The sequence below is a fragment of the Aquarana catesbeiana genome, linkage group LG08 (assembly GCF_042186555.1).
Source record: "Aquarana catesbeiana isolate 2022-GZ linkage group LG08, ASM4218655v1, whole genome shotgun sequence".
In the NCBI taxonomy this organism is placed as follows: domain Eukaryota; kingdom Metazoa; phylum Chordata; class Amphibia; order Anura; family Ranidae; genus Aquarana; species Aquarana catesbeiana.
The window spans coordinates 18709849-18724954 of NC_133331.1; the positions used below are offsets into that span (position 1 = coordinate 18709849).

The 15106-nt window shown below is 42.5% G+C and overlaps 1 protein-coding gene across 1 annotated transcript in view; it reads left to right on the top strand.

The window, feature by feature from the left end:
* The first annotated feature begins 5623 nt into the window (after positions 1-5623).
* The window catches only part of LOC141105622 (C-type lectin domain family 2 member E-like), a 68153-nt gene continuing 58670 nt past the window's right edge, over positions 5624-15106 (top strand). Inside the window, exon 1 of the mRNA XM_073595579.1 lies at positions 5624-5658. The gene's annotated coding sequence lies outside the window, so the exon portion shown is untranslated. The remainder of the gene's footprint in view (positions 5659-15106) is intronic.

Consider the following 15106-nt stretch of genomic DNA (forward strand, 5'->3'; position numbering starts at 1 on the left):
GGGGGGGGGACACAATTTTTACCGCACCAGGTGACACCAAACCTAGTGACGCCACTGTCCCGGAGCCCACAACAAGTTCCGGCACTGAGCTTCGGTAACTGGCCATACAGGGTGCGCTAGCGTGGGCACCCAGGACATCTGCCACCCGGGGTCCCACAAGCGCCGATCAGCTTTTCGTAGCAGCCACCACCTCTCTCCCCACTGTCAGCCACACACTCCTCGGCTCCTCCTCCTTCTCGGCTCTAATGTTCTAGTGTACACAGTCAGGAGGAGGAGGAGCCACAGAGGAGGGACACGACTTCAGTGCAAAAGCCACGCTGCCGGTCTGAGGTCTGTGTATAGTTTACAGTGGAGGGGGACACAGTAACCGGGAAGGGGGGCAGATAACAGATGCACACATGGATGAGGGGAGGGGGGGTAAGGGGATATGTGCTGGGTGCTTTGAGAGGGGAGAGGATATGTGCTAGTGGGGGGGGGGGGGTCTGATCCTCCCCTCCCAAAGCACCCAGCACATATCCCCTTACCCCCCAAATGAAAAAATGCGGCATCCCTCTCTGTCCTCCTCCTGTGGTGTCCCTCTGTCCTCTTCCCATGAAGATGACAGGGCGGATCTTAAAAAGGAAGAGCTGTGGCCTTGACAGGAAGGGGTGGGTCATATTCAAATTAGGGGGTGCACGAGCTTAGTCAGACCTAGGGCAGCACAAAACCTAAATACACCACTGGGTTAGGATGTGATCGATCCTCGCGTAAGTGTTGTGAGGGGAAGAATAGTGGGTGAAGTCTCGCTTGTTAGGATTGAGTTCCCTCCAAGTGTCTGACAGACCATGTGCATGTATCGCCTTTGCGATTCTGAGACTTTCTTTGGTGGGACGTGTTAGTTGAGACCGTGGCGGTTTAGACTTATCCAACCCCTGATCGAATACTGCATTCGAATCTCCGCCAAAAATGATCGTCCCCTCCAGTTTCTGAGCGAGGATGTGCAAGAGTGAGTCAAAAATTTAGCTTGTCCTCTATTCGGTGCATAATAGGAGACCAGTGAATACAGATGGTCTCCCACCGTGCCCTTAACCAGGAGAAACCTGCCCTCTGGGTCAGCTTGCTCAGAGATTTTCACAAATTTATGGTTTTTGGAGATTAAGATTGCAACTCCCTTGGTTTTGTTGTTTGCGCCCGCTAAGAAGAACTGTGGGAAGTGTGGGTGAAGAAACTTAGGGCTATACCTGGATGGGAAATGTGTTTCTTGCAGCATGATAACGTCTAGCTGGAGATGTTTGTAATAGTCAAGAACTTTTCTCCTCTTAATCGGGGAGTTGAGTCCCTGAACATTGTGTGACGCTATATGTAGTTCAGCTATGGGGCCGTCAGCCATGGAGCAGAAGGAGCGAAATGCAGCGTAAACAGCCCTCACTTACCCTTAGATGTGTTGTCATTTGGACGATAGCGTGATGGTCATTGTTCCATTGTGGTGGGTGTTGAGCAGGCACTTTCTTGGTGATTCAAGTGATATCTGAAATACAAGATGCAGTTAGGTGTATTATTGTGAGCGGGAGGGAGGGGGGGAAGAACAGAAAAGGATAGTAAAGGTCTCCTAGAAAAGAAAGAAAGGACACGGGGAAGGAGAAACCCCGCATGTCCTTCTGAAAGGAATCAGACAATGTCTGGCCCATCCAGGCTCAGACGGCCTAACCCTCAGAGACCAACGGGTGTCTAAGGGTTAGGTAGGTGCGCAAGTGGTCCGTCACGAAACTGGATGCCCTTTAAAAAAACGTGAACCTCTAAGGTAGAAAATATCCTCATGTGAGCATATCACAGCATCTGGCAGCTTAACTGTCTATAGACCCTTCACCTCCCCCAAGTGCATGTTCCCCTCCCCCCTAACTCCCAAGTCCCCTCTCTATCTCAGCAGAGCGTCCATTGGGGGAACCAGTCAGGTTTTCTCTTACTGAAAGGTTAAAGTACTCCCTGGAGCAGTGTGGGGATAGAATATCCAACCTTCTGGAGAGGTGTAGCTGCTTGTGATCAGCGTTCACTGCGATGAATGAATTCAATGGAAAAAATTACAAAAAACAGAAAAATAAAATAACTGAAAAATCAGTAACCGGTGCCCGGGTGACTAGCGTGCCTAAGTACATAGGCACGAGGGACCCCCCACAGTTGGGGGAATAATTATTCTGGTCCCTGCTTCACACCCGGGATGTGAAAGAAGAAATCCAGTTCATCACTGGTTTCAAGTTGGGTTGTTGTCTTTGGCCTTCTTAGCTTTTCCTGTGGACCACAAGGGAGATTGAGGGCTGGTGGGGGTCGGTCGTTTGTTAGAGTTGACTCCGGCATTGGTTGTGTCCATTTTGGCTTCCTGGGAGATGATTTTCAGGTGTAAGAGGAGTTTTTCTCCTTCTGGGAGGGATGAGAAAGCATATTGTTTCCTCTTAACGGAAAACTTAACCGCGAACGGGAAGGCCCACCTGTACTTTATGTCTCTTTGGTTGAAAGTGAGAAGCAGGGGTTTCAATGATCTCCTCCTCTGGATCGTGGAGGGTGAGAGATCTGCAAAAATCTGCATTTGGTGACCCATGCACATCACTGTGTGAACGGACCTGGCCTGTCTCATCACTTCCTCTTTCACTGTGTAATGGTGAGGCTTGGCAATAACATCTCTTGGGGTACCATATTTTCTGGGGGGCCCCAGGGCTCTGTGGGCCCTGTCCAGTTCTAGGCGGTGAGAGGGGATGCTAGGGATTAGATGTTTAATCAGGTCTTGTACTGCTTCTGGAATATTCTGTATCGTTTCTGGTAGGCCACGAATTCTGATATTGTATCGCCTTGACCTATTCTCAAGTTTGTCAATGTGAGCCATGGCTAGGTCGAGTTGATCTTGCACTTTGCAGATGTGCTGAGAGTTTTGGTTAGTGATAGCAATAGTTTCTTCAACTTTGTGTTCGATCGTGTCGATCCGGGCTCCCAAATTGATAAAGTCAGCCTTGAGATCCCCTGTGATTTTAGCAGCCGTTTGTGCCAGCCCCTTGTCCAGGAGATCAGAGAATCTGTGGAAGATTGTGTCCATGTGGAAGGCATGTTCACTGGCCGGGGTGTGCTGAGGAGAATAGCCTGTGTGCCCTGTGTTAGATTCCTTGGGAGATAGAGAATAGTCATTTAGAGGACGGTCTATGAGGGATTCTGTGGAAGCTGGTGAGGGGGTGAGGATAGGTGGGTATCCGTTTGCCTTCCTGGAGTGAATTGAAGTGGGATGTGGGGTTGCTCTGACCTGTAGTCCGCCTGTCCTGAGAAGCAGAGATCCTGTGTCTGTTGCTGTGCCTGTGTTGTGGCGGCCATCTTGGGTGTCCCAGCCGTTCATGCTTTTTCTAATTGCGGCCACAGGTTGTCTTTTACCGGAGCCCTGATCATATGGGGGTGTAGCCGGGACCTTGGAGATTGTCTCCCTGTGTTTTGGGGTCTGTCCGTGCGCGGAGGAAAGTGCTATGGGCACCGTCGTTTCGTGAGGGAGCGGAGCTCTAGGCAATCGCGGCCATTTTGAGAGCCCCGCGCATGCGCCGTACCTAATTTTTTGTTTTTTTAACCCCATTATGTTACTAGCCGATTAATCGATTATGAAAATAGCAATAAATTAATTTCACAAGAGTGCCCTACGGTTCTGTGTCTCCCTGGATGGTGCTTGTTCTGGTTGCCGCCGCTGGGCTACCCGCCGCAGCTCCTGGTGGCAATGTTCCTGGATGGCCAAACACATGGTTTATAGTGAATAAACATGCATTCCGAGGGGGTTCCATTTACCCCTTCTGCATTCATGTTGGTTATATTCGACCATTTACTTATTTGTAATTTCAGAATTACTGCGGTCCTGCTCCTGATGAGTGGCCCAGAGCCACGAAATGCGTCGAGATACTAGATGTCGCCCTTATGTACCTACTTCTTATATCCCATGATTTCCCCTTCATGACAGGAACATTGAGGCCAGAGACCATGCAGGCACTACCTTGCAATATACCGTATTTATCGGCGTATAACACGCACCGGCGTATAACACGCACCCCAAGTTTAGGTGGAATTTTAAGGGAAAAAAAACTTTTAGGAGGGAAGTTTAAGGGAAAAAAACTTACATTTAAATGCCCATCATTGCAGCCTTCTCAGTGCAGCCTTGCCCCAGTGCAGCCATGTCAGTGCAGCCATGTCAGTGCAGCCATGTCAGTGCAGCCATGTCAGTGCAGCCTTGTCAGTGCAGCCTTCCCCAGTGTCCATTGCAGCCTTGCCCCAGTGCAGCCTTATCGCAGTGCAGCCTTGCCCCAGTGCAGCCTTATCGCAGTGCAGCCTTGCCCCAGTGCAGCCTTGCCCCAGTGCAGCCTTATCCCAGTGCAGCCTTGCCCCAGTGCAGCCTTATCCCAGTGCAGCCTTGCCTCAGTGCAGCCTTGCCCCAGTGCAGCCTTGCAGCTCGCAGTTTGAAAATCCTGTGATCCCCTGCGATCCTGAGCTTCAAAATCGCAGACCGCCATTTGAAAATGGCGCCGCTGGCGCCAAAATACACAGAGCCGGACCTCGGCTCTTCTCGTCGGCTCTCGTTCACTTTCGGCTCCACTCGTAGTCCTGCCCGGGATGGGCGTGACTGTGAGCGGAGCTATCCGAACCGGGCGGCTCTCGAGTGAAGCCGAAAGTGGCCGAGAAGAGCCGAGGACCGGCGCTGTGTATTTCGGCGCCGGCGGCGCCATTTTCAAATCGCGGTCGGCGATTTTGAAGCTCAGGATCGCAGGGGATCGGCGTATAACACGCACCCGCGATTTTCCCCTGATTTTAAGGGGAAAAGAGTGCGTGTTATACGCCGATAAATACGGTATGTGTATTTCTATATGATATTGGTGGACCTGTACTTATCAAATAATATTCTGTTACCAGTGTTACTACCATTTTCAATCGTTTTGAATATTGATTCAAATTGTAGGTTATTTATTGAATATGATTGGTTATAGTGAATTGTAGGTTATTTATTGAATATGATTGGATATAGTGAATTGTAGGTTATTTATTGGATATGATTGGATATAGTGAATTGTAGGTTATTTATTGAATATGATTGGATATAGTGAATTGTAGGTTATTTATTGGATATGATTGGATATAGTGAATTGTAGGTTATTTATTGAATATGATCTACTAAACATTGTAAATGATTTATTAAAATGCTTTACTAATCCACCAATTTATTGACTTGCAAGCATGTGCTTCATTTAAAGTCCCATCTCCTTGTTGTTTGCACGCTTGCTCTCTTTTTGATAATCGATTAGTTGTCCATTAATCGATTAGTTCTTTCGGCCCTACTCCTGTGACCCAGAGGAGAAGCCCAGCCAAACGAGCTCAGGCTGGACTTCTCCTTTAAACACGATTAATTGATTTTGAAAAAATACACAAAACCTTTTAATCATAAAATGGTTATGTAATTATGTGATATTCAATACAATTGAGATTTGTGATGTTGGGAATGTATACAATATATCAGTACAAAGTATCTATACAATGTATTGACGTAATGCTTAGTCAAGATAAACTCTGCAGCTCCTTCCACATTCCATGTGACTTGTGTTCTTCCTCTATATATATATAATGCCGATCACTGTGACTGATGAACACAGAGCGAGGAGACTGCAGAGCAGGAAGGTAAGACCAGATCTTCTATTTACTCCTTTCCATATTATACATTCACACGTGTCTATGTACTACTAACCTAGATTGTAACCACAGTATAGTCCTTACTTTCTATTAGCAGTTTTTTGTACATAGAGCAGAATATAATATCATTTATTTAATGATTTCATACTTGTAGAGTCATTGTAGAGTCATTGTGACTTAGAAAGCTCTTAATGTTTAGCTGTTAGTCAGTGTAAAGTGACACTCACCGGACAGGATGGAATGTTTCCTCCGAGGATGATTTACTAAAGGAGAAGAACATGTTCACTTTTTTTTTTTTTTCATTTATCTTTGAGAACGGGGTGAAGCAAAAGTGGAAATTTGTTTCCAAAGAATTACAGAATCACGTGCAAGGAGTTTTTGAAAATAAAATGGATTTTTACGGTTGGAGAATTGAACACAACTGGACCTCATTCATACATTCAGCTGTCACTTTTCTCTTTGCAAAAGTCATTTTTGCTTTGCCTACTAAATAAGGTGAAGTTGTGCTGAGTTCTATCATCCAATGATCTGTGAGAAAAAAAGCCAAGTTGTTTTTAAATGTTTGTTCGCGATTAGGTTTTCTTTGCATAGCTTGTTTCGCCTCATTCACTAAGATAAATGAAAATTGAAAGTGAGCATGCTCTACTCCTTTAGTAAATCAGGTCATTGTCTGTCTCTTCTGTGGGCTGTGTTACATAATTACAAAGTAGGTGAGGTTGAAAAAAGACACAAGTCCATCAAATCCAACCTATGTGTGTGATTAAATGAGAACCCTCTACGTAGTTTAAGGTTAAACCTCTTTTCTTCTAATTGTAATGAGTGGCCATGTGTCTTATTAAACTCTCTTCCGTGAAAAAGTTGTATCCCTATTGTGGGGTCACCAGTACAGTATTTGTAAATTGAAATCATATCCCCTCTCAAGCGTCTCTTCTCCAGAGAGAATAAGTTCAGTGCTCACAACCTTTCCTCATAACTAAGATCCTCCAGACCCTTTATTAGCTTTGTTGCCCTTCTTTGTACTCGCTCCATTTCCAGTACATCCTTCCTGAGGACTGGTGCCCAGAACTGGACAGCATACTCTACCCAAAAGTGGAAGCTCCTCTTATCTGACTCCTCTCCCCCTCCAGGGCCACCTGAGAGCCAATGGAAACATTGGCTGGGGCACCGACATCGCTGGATTCCAGGACAGGTAAGTGTCCTAATACAGTACCTACAGTATGTGTAGCTGCTGACTTTAATTTTTTTGCTAGGGGGGCAGAACTCTGCTTTTCCAACAATTTTTGAATTCTGAAATGACAGAGATGCTGTCAGCAGGGCCTCTGCCAGACTATTTTGTGCCCTAGGCAAGACCAGCTACTTGCATCCCAACCCCCCCCCCTCCCCCAAGTGTAGACTAATATAGTTTAATAAGCTACACCTCTTCGCTGGGTCAGCTGATAGCCTCTCACAGCTTTCAATATCATTTCTATGCTGATGACACACAAATCTATCTCTCCACCCCTCAACTCACTCCATCAGTCTCCTCACGCATCACTAACTTACTAACCGACATATCTGTATGGATGTCACACCACTTCCTCAAACTCAACTTGTCCAAAACCGAGCTTATAATATTTCCTCCCCCACGTGCCTCTTCCCCTGACTTCTCTGTCGAGAGCAATGGCACAACCATCCACCCATCCCCACATGTCAGGGTACTAGGTGTTATCCTGGATTCTGAACTTTCCTTTCGGCCCCACATCCAATCACTTTCCAAAGCTTACCGCCTCAACCTCCGCAACATCTCTAAACTACGTCCCTTTCTAACCAATGAAACCACAAAGCTCCTGATTCACTCCCTGGTTATCTCTCGCCTCGACTACTGCAACTCCCTCCTCATTGGCTTACCTTTAAATAGACTATCCCCCCTTCAGTCCATCATGAATGCTGCTGCCAGACTCATCCACCTTACAAACCGCTCAGTGTCTGCTACCCCTCTCTGCCAATCTCTCCATTGGCTACCACTCGCCCAACGAATTAAATTCAAAATACTAACAATAAGTTACAAAGCCATCCACAACTCTGCCCCCAGCTACATCACTAACCTAGTCTCAAAATACCAACCTAATCGTCATCTCCGTTCCTCCCAAGACCTCCTGCTCTCTAGCTCCCTCATCACCTCCTCCCATATCCGCCTCCAGGACTTCTCCCGAGCCTCGCCCATCCTCTGGAATTCCCTACCCCAATCTGTCAGACTGTCTCCAAATGTATCCACTTTTAGGCGATCCCTGAAAACTTTCCTCTTCAGAGAAGCCTATCCTGCCTCCATCTAACAACTGCACTATTTTCTCCATTAGCTCATCCCCCACAGCTATTACCCTTTTGTATAACTTGACCCTCCCTCCTAGATTGTAAGCTCTAACGAGCAGGGCCCTCTGATTCCTCCTGTATTGAATTGTATTGTACTTGTACTGTCTGCCCTAATGTTGTAAAGCGCTGCGTAAACTGTCGGCGCTATATAAATCCTGTATAATAATAATAATAAGCTCATAATTGTAGCAACTCACATAATGTAAAAAAAAAAGCTCATCAATGATAAAACCCCATGGAATGGCACAGCAGGGGATACTGGAAAAGTCTGGATGTTCAGCACTGACAAAGACATGGAGCTGGCCGAGACCATCTGTCATCAGGGTCGAGGGCTGGAATGCTCTTTGGGCCGCACCGTCAGCGTGGTGATGTCACTGGGGAGGAGATGTGATGTGTCTACACTTAAAGGCGCTTCTGTTTTTCCCCTTTTGTCTTCACATTGATCGAGTAAATTACCCTTGCATTGCTCATATTAAACCCCCCTTCCCCCCTCAAAACTGCAAGGGGTAGGGGGCGCATGCGCGACATGGAGAGGAGCGGACGTAGCTGAGCTGAGCTCCGTCCGACCAGGGCAAACGGCCACCGAAAACGGGATCAATTAAGCCTGAAAGCAGCTTAAAAAACCGGCATCCCTGCACAAAAATTATAGTGCATGCCTGCACCGAGGAGAGGAAGGAGAGGTGGGCTTCAGAAAGCCACTACACAGCACCGCAGGAGATCCACATTACGAGGCAGCGTGTCACAAGATGGCGCCGGCTCCCTGCCTCATGTAACAGAGTCTCTCTCCCCTGCTGAAGAAATGATGCAAAACCCTGGCACTTCTGATCCCAAAGACTTATTGACAGAAAACAGTGAGTACACCCCTCTTTCTAAAGCTGAACTGGATATTAGACTAGATGTGCTCTGCACTAAATTACTCACTAAATTTCAATCTGAACTGCAAAAATCCACCTCCACATTGTCACAAGAGATAGCAGCCCTGGGCTCTTGCACAGATTTACTTAAAAATAAACATGATGAACTTGCAATTTCTTTTAATGAATTATCCAGAGAACATGAAAATCTATCTTCACGCAATTACAGGCACACGTGGAGGATTTGGATAATAGAAATAGAAGAAATAATATCAGGATAAGAGGCGCCCCAGAATCTATCACAGATTTACCAGCATACACCACTAATCTTTTCCTGATGCTATTACCAGAACAAAACCCTCAATCCTTCACGTGCGACCGCATACACCGGGCTCTAAGAGCTAAACCCCCCCTGACAAACCCCCCCGCGATATAATCCTTTGTATGAAAGACTTTTTAGTAAAGGAAGAGATAATGAGGGCAGCAAGGGGTCTCAGGAATATTACCCTAGAAGGAATACATTTGCAGTTATACCCGGATATATCTCAAGCCACTCTGGACAGACGTAGGAAAATGAAGGAAATCACTACTATTCTCTCCACGGCCAGAATCAGATACAGATGGGGTTTTCCATTCAAACTGATCATCCCACACAATGGCACTACATATGTCACCACCTCTATTCCAGAAGGTCAAGATATCCTGGTTAAACTAGGTCTTTGGAGCCTCGATAATCTTCCTCGCACCCCATCTACACCCAGACAAGCCCCGATCTGGAACACCCCTTCTCACAGAGACAGACGCAGATCAAGACAAATAAGCAGGACCATGGAGTCCTATTTAACTCTATTCTTGCAAGATGTTTTTTTTGATAATGAACACTTATCTCTGATATATTAATCCCTCTTGGATTTCTTATTGCAGGTTCAAAGTTTTTTTTTTCTTTTTTGCTGTTTCTTCTGTTTTGAGAATTTATACTCTAGTTTTTATGGGTCATAGAATACTTCATGTTCTACAATCTCAGGCGGAATTTATTTGTTCTGATCTATATAATTACCTCATTCTCCTTTAGCAAATTAAACTGTTTTCATTATCACATAAGGATCTCAATGCTGACACCTTCAGCCTTAACCTGGAACTGAGACTGCACTTTGCTCACCTCTTCTTTTCTTTTTTTTTTGCTATTAATACAGCACTTATAAAATCAACAACACTACCATCTTGTGTTCATGTTGAACATTGCGGATTTTCCACAAACATTAGGATAATATAATCTTCCTGTAATGTTTACTTATACTAGATATTAATGCTCATAGATTAACAACTAATAATCTGTTATTGATATTTAATATGGTTATTTTTCCCGGTAAGAAGGAAGGTTCCTCCATAGGAGGTGAGAAAAGAAGAAGGGAGTTGTGGTAGGGGAGAAAGGAAGAGGGAAGAGAGAGAGAGAAGGGAGGAGGGGAATAGGGAGGGGAAAGGGAAAGGAAAAAAAAAAAAAAAAACACGTCAGTTCTTTAGGATTAGTTTCTGTAATTTGTGTCTATTCTAACTTTTTTTTCTTTTTTTGCACAATTATTCTTATAACATCTTTTAATAGTGGCCGTTTGCCCACATGTCAACATGAATCACCCCCTCTCAGTCGTTACCCATTTTACACCACAATGGAGAAACTTTAGGGTGTCCTTTTATGAAACTGAGATCAGCAGCGATCCCGAGTCTCACCGCTGATCTCAGCTCATAACCAGTTTATGAAACTGAGATAATCAGCGGAGAACATGTTCTCCGCTGATTATCTCAGCACAGTGAGAATTTGTAACTGACTTCACAGAAACGGCCAGCACCTCACTGGCGATCTGTGACAGAATTCTCACTTTCTGATTCACCATTTCAGAAGTGGAGAATCAGAGTGAGAAGCGTGAAACTGGTGAAATTTATAGTGTGTATATATATATATATATATATATATATATATATATATATATATATATATATATATATATATATATATATATATATATATATATATATATATATATATATATATATATATATATATATATACGTATAGATATAGATATAGATATAGATATAGATATGTATATATCTATATATAGATATATATAGATAGATAAATAGATATTTATTGATATATATAGACTATATCTATCTATAGATATATCTATATATAGATACATCTATTATATATATTTTTACATATATATATATATAATATATATATAGATAGATATATATATTATATATGTATTATATATATATAGATATATGTATATTTTTTTTTTTTTAGATGTTCACGTCTCTGGCTGGATTCACACTTGTGCAATGCGTGAACCAGCGTGATTCCTAAGTGGGTTTTCACATCGCACCTACATTGACATCTGCGCACCACTGCGGGTGTCAATGTAAAGTTAATGACACCCCCAGATCATTTCACAGATCGCAGTGCGAACTATGTAATGGTGCAGGAATCGGATCGCATGGGTGTTCACACCCATGCGATTCGATTACCGTCCGAGTTTGCAGATCACACTGCGATATGCGAACTGATTTGGGGGTGTTAACTTTTAGGCCCAGTTCACACTTGTGCGATGCCGGACATCGCACAGGCATCGCATGTAATTCGCAGCACACTGCCATTCACATTACATGCGATGTCTGTGCGTTTCGATATCAGCTGTACAGATAGTATGGCTGATATCGCACCGCATTCGGTGCAAACACGCACAGGACCCTTTTTTCTGTTCGGACCAGAATCGGATCGCATGTCCGGACTGTCAGTTCGCAGTGCGATATGCAAGCTGAACTGGGGGTGTCCTTAACAATGTATTGACACTCCCCAGCGATTCGCATATGGCAGTGTGAACTGACATGTGAGTCGGTGCGATGCGGGAACCCACAGTGGATTCGCAGTGTTCTCGCATTGCACCAGTTTATCAATTTTTATGTTTATCAATTATGAAATATATTTTATTTTAATTTATTAATAAATATTTATACTTGTATACTTTATTAAAATTATTTTTTTAATGATTATAAATGTATTTTGCATTTATATGAATGGTGTATAGCTGCATTACATATGTGCATTACATTCATTTACTATACACCATTCACATTTAAATAGGGACATGTATGATCTTTAAATATTGATAAAAACAATTTTTTTTTATAATTAGGTTAATGTATATTGTGTAGGGGGAATTTAACTTTATTATTTTATTAATATGTTGGGGAATAATGTGTGCTGATTTGTGTTACACTTTGTATTTTATGATTCCTCATACTGTAATCCCGCTATATCACACGAGATTACAGTGAGAGGAGCCATTCTCAGGAGTTCCCAGCGTTTGTAGATCGCTCCTCAACTCAACATGAGAAGCAATCTACACACTTTCATAAACACGCACTCAGAGGAGAGCGATCTCCTCTGAGAATGCCTGAGAACTGAAAAGCGGTATTTTACCGCACTTTCATAAAAGGACACCTAGGTTCTTTGCTTTACTAGATGGCATCTGTTTCACCAACCCTCTACATGTTTTTCTTTTTTTATAATTACTTTTATTTTTTTCTTATCCAATTTTCGGATACAAGATGTGAATAGACTGAGTCTGAGACAGGGCGGTCTCACACGTTCTCTCAGTCGGTTGGAAAATGTTGTCCTTTCCAATCCCACTCACTTTTTCTATAATATATATAAGGTACAATTGTTTATAATGTTACACAAAGATATAATTATTTCTATATTTAAAAAGAAATATGGTACAACTCTAAGATTCTCAGTTTTTTTCAATGGTACTAAGAGATATATTTTTTTCACCAACATTAAGGGCACCTGTTCAGCCTTAGGTTGGTTAATCCAAGGTAACAAGATTGATATAGATTACAACTCTTTGCAACACATGCTATCACTTTCTGATAGAACCTTAAGAAAAAACTACCATAATGACCATTAAAATTATATCACACAATGTGCAAGGATTCAACTCCCCCAATGAAAGGAAAAAAGCCTTTTTGCAATACAAAAAATTAAAGGCAAAAATTATCCTTTTACAAGAAACTCACTTTAAGAAAGACAAACACCCAAATTTTTTTCACAAAGCCTATAATCAATCCTTTTTTACTTTATCTTCCTCTAAAACAAAAGGAGTTGCCGTATTTATTCACCATTCTCTCCCACTTGAAGTTCAGCAAGTGTACAAAGATCAAGACAGCAGATTCATTATTATCAAAGGTATATTGTCTGGTAGAGAACTAACCATAGCTAATGTCTATGCTCCACTTGACTCACAAACCACATTCTTTACACAATTTTTTAACACGCTACATCGTTATCATTCTCCACATATTATACTGGGTGGAGATTTTAACTCAGTAGCACAACCAAATTTAGACCGCAGCCGAAGTAATCTAAATTCAAAGGCATTTTCAAAGACAACCTCTAAACACATGAATGAGTTGCAGCTCATAGATTCATGGAGGGCTTTGAATGTAGGGGCACGTGAATATACCTTTTACTCAAACCCTCATGTATCATATTCACGCTTGGATTACATCTTGTGTACCCCTATAATCATTGCTAACTCCAATGAAGCTTCAATTCTTCCTTGCACCTGGTCAGACCATCAGATTACTATACTCAACACACATTTTATTGGTCTTTCATCAACACCTTACTCCTGGAGACTCAATGAATCATTATTAGCTGACCCTACTAATCAACAGGAAATAGCTTCAGCCATTAAAGACTATTTTACTTTAAACAATACACCAGATGTATCCCCTTCAACCCTTTGGCTAGCTCATAAGGCAGTACTGAGAGGACGCCTTATTAAGATGGCTGCTCAAGCTAACAAAGAAAAATGGGCAAAAATTCACACTCTTACAATGGAACTCCACAAATTATATAGTGTACACACAATCTCACATGACTCAGATACATTTAATATGATATCACAAAAACGCAATGAATTAGACTCCATTCTTACTTTTAAAGCAGAAAAAGCCCTCCGCTGGTCAAAAGCTAAATTTTTCCTTTCAAGTAATTCTTATTCATCAATGTTTGCCCGTAAATTAAATCAATCCATCAAACCCACTCATGTATATAAACTCAAAAATAACACCAATCAATTAGTCACTAATCCGCAAGACATCCTTTCAATTTTTTCCAAATTCTATTCGGAGCTCCTCTCTAAACCCTCTTCATCAATTTCACCTTCTGCAATATCCTGGTTAGACAATATTCCTTTTCCCACACTATCCTCTTCACAAACTGACCTTTTAAATGCTCCATGCACAGATGAAGAAATACTACAAATCATTAAATCACTTAAAAAGGTTCTGCACCGGGCCCTGACGGATTTTCTTCCTTTTATTACAAACAATATCACCAACTATTAATCCCTTACCTAACCAAATTATTTAATAAGATTCTAAAAGGAGACCACTTTCCAGATGAGATGCTTTTAGCGAATATGTCCCTAATCCCTAAACCAAAATAAGACCACACTTTACCCGAAAATTACAGACCAATCTCAGTTATTAATAATGACCTTAAGATCTTTAGTAGACTATAAGCAGATTAGCAACAATAATCCCTTCCTTGATTTCCCCATACCTCAGGCTTTATTCCAGGCAGGCAAATTACAGATAACATTAGACTAGTAACAAACATAATTCAGGACGCCAATATTAAATCACATCCCGTACTCCTTTTAAGCCTGGATATCAATAAAGCTTTCGATAGCGTAACCTGGAATTATCTAGACTTAGTACTTCAAAAATACGGATTTAATGGGGCCTTTATACACGCTTTCCAAAAATTTTATAGAAACTACCTGATATTATGCACTAAAATATACCACCTCTGTAAACGTAATATAATATATTGTATGATTATCTACATTTGTATGTACTTCTCTTGATACCTGTCAAACCACTTTGTACCAGTTTTTGTACCAAATAAAAAAGTTTGTAAACAAAAAAACTGCAAGGGGTAAATGTTTGATAAGTCTAAAACCTGGTACACACTACAGCGGGTTGCATGAAAAAAAACTGACCGCTCTGTTCGGGAGCCGCTGTACTAATCATGCAAGGTTAGTCCAGTGATCTCCACCGCTGAGCTGTTGTGTTCTGACAGGGGGATGGGGGATGGCTCCCCCACCTGAAAACTCAGATCAGCGCCCTCTGCCATTGGCTGAGAGCGATGGACAGGA